Raw genomic sequence first — 2,551 nt, 5'->3', positions numbered from 1 at the left:
TATGGGTGCGATCCAGAAATAAAGTTCCAGTCGTCGCAATGCAAGCATCCATCATCCATGAGACTAAAAAAAGTAAGGCAGGTCGGCAGCAATGTGTCATACTGGCAGTCTTTATTGTATGCAATGGTGATAATGCACCCGCTCATCGTTATCAATTGTGAGTTTTTTGGGCAACCACAACACGGCTGTGGTTTGTCAGACTATTCTCCTGACCTCCTACGCAGCATACTCGGTGAGTTCTGGCTTTTCCCTAAACTGAAAAACACTCTGAAGGGAGCCAGATTGAAGAACAGGAAAGACATGACACAGAATTCGTCGGAGCAGCTACGCAGCATACCAAATGAGGGTTTCCAGCGATGCTCCCATTAGTGGCAGTAGCATTGAGAGATCTGTGGAGAAGCTGATGGTGATTATTTTGAAGGTGACTAGTGTCAAACAATTGTATCTGAATAAAGATTGAGTTTACAAATAAATGTGTGATGCTTTTTGAACAGCCCCCGTACCGTGCCTCTACTGAGATAAATATGTCTCATCCCTAATTGTTCTCTGATATTGGTATAGACTCCCAGGCCCTTACACTGCGATCCTATTCCCGTTGCCTGCTGTTTCACTGCCATCTCTTTAAGTACTGTTGTCTCTTGAAACTTCCTGGCAGATTAAAACCGTGTGCCCGACCGAGACTCGAACTCGGGACCTTTGCCTTTCACGGGCAAGTGCTCTACCAACTGAGCTACCGAAGCACGACTCGCGCCCTAGTTTGGAAGGTAGGAGACGAGGTACTGGCAGAAGTAAAGCTGTGAGTACCGGGCGCGAGTCGTGCTTCGGTAGCTCAGTTGGTAGAGCACTTGCCCGCGAAAGGCAAAGGTCCCGAGTTCGAGTCTCGGTCGGGCACACGGTTTTAATCTGCCAGGAAGTTTCACATCAGCGCACACTCCGCTGCAGAGTGAAAATCTCATTCTGGAGTGTTGTCTCTTGTTTCCTCCCCGGTTACTTTGTCCAGTCTTCCCATCTTGAGCCAGTACGCTGCGGCCCGATATCTGGTGGTGACGTCTACCGTGCAGATCCGCTTCTTCATGTACAGGTTTCCAGTGGCAGGATGCCGTGGCAGCGAGTGGCGGCTTGGTGTGGCGCTGCTACGGTGTAGCCGGCGGGTCGGCTTAGCCTGGCCGTGTGGCGCAGTATTGATTGCGTGGGCCACGCCGCCGCCGCCACCACCGTCAGCGCCGCTAATTACTGAAACACAAGTGAGCTTTAATGAGATTGCTGTCTGGCAATCCGCTTTCAGTCGTCCGCCAGCCGCGCGCCCCCCACCCGCACTCTGGCACGCCGCTTCGCTTCCCGATCGAACGGCCGCTTCTCCGGCAAGCGGCCAGCCAACCAGGCCGCGAGCACTCCCGGGGGAAAGCCGTGTCCAAAAGCTGGAAACATATTGGCCTACCAGCAACCGACTTTTTGTCTTTGCCCTACGTAGCCGGTTCAGAAAATTTCATCCACGTTCGTTAAGTGATCGTCAAACTACGCGGTCGAATTATTTTACATTCCTTACTTTTTATTTTTATTTGGCGAGGGCGTATTATTAATAACTTTCGACAAACGATGTTGATCATCTGCGTCACCACTTTAGGTTTTTAGAATTTGTCTGATGAAGTGCTGTTTTATGTAATCAGGATGACAGCTTCCGGTGTTAAGGTTGAATAACAGGTGCACCGTTTTTCTTTTACTGATTTTTGTTTATTTCGAACTAGTATTCACCTTATTGGGCCATCTGCAGGAAACAACTCACTCTCGTCAGAAAGGGACACTAGTTCTTAGTTTCCAAACATATAAACGAAGATGCAATCAACTTGCATTAAGTGTCGTGCATCAAACTTGTTTCTTAACGTTGAAATTATACGTTACACAGTCGACAATATAAACACAATAAATAATTAAACTGTACAATATGACAGGTTAAATGGTTGTAACGCTAAAATTTTCGGTATCTTGCAATTGCCTGAGAAGTTGTTAAAATGAGCACTATTAATTTACGTTGTGCAACAGTCACGTTTTCGACACAGAAAATTAAACTTTAGGCAATGGACAACGATATATACAATAATTAAAATACACAATTTTCCTGTATTACAGTTGCCGGCCGGGGCGGCCGAGCGATTCTAGGCGCTACAGTCTGGAACCACGGGACCGCAACTGCCTCGGGCATGGGTGTGTGTTAGGTTAGGTTTAAGTAGTTCCAAGTTCTAGGGAACTGATAACCTCAGAAGTTAAGTCCCATAGTGCTCAGAGCCATTTTTTTGTATTGCAGTTCATATGGGTATGTTGCCATAGTCTGTGAGATCGTGACATTGATACAGAACTGTCTAACTGAGCGCTAGAAACTTAAGTTGTGCAACAAAAATGATTTACATTGTAAATTACATTTTATACAATGGGCAATATTAAACACAGTGCATGGTGAAAATATACCTTCCGATTTATTTTCAGGTTATTTTATTTATACGGAACTTTCAAGCAGTAAAACAAAGATGTTAAAGTGAGTAAAACTGATGAAATT

At 45.8% G+C, this 2,551-nt stretch overlaps 1 non-coding gene across 1 annotated transcript; it reads right to left on the bottom strand.

Annotated features, from left to right (window-relative positions):
- Positions 1-666: 666 nt before the first annotated feature.
- Positions 667-741, bottom strand: Trnas-uga (transfer RNA serine (anticodon UGA)). The gene has a single exon. It is a non-coding gene; the product is annotated as a tRNA-Ser (tRNA).
- Positions 742-2,551: the final 1,810 nt, after the last annotated feature.

Source organism: Schistocerca serialis, chromosome 5, assembly GCF_023864345.2.
Source record: "Schistocerca serialis cubense isolate TAMUIC-IGC-003099 chromosome 5, iqSchSeri2.2, whole genome shotgun sequence".
Classification (NCBI taxonomy): Eukaryota; Metazoa; Arthropoda; class Insecta; order Orthoptera; family Acrididae; genus Schistocerca; species Schistocerca serialis.
The sequence above is the reverse complement of the archived record's forward strand: the minus strand, read 5'-3'. Positions and strand labels throughout refer to the sequence as shown.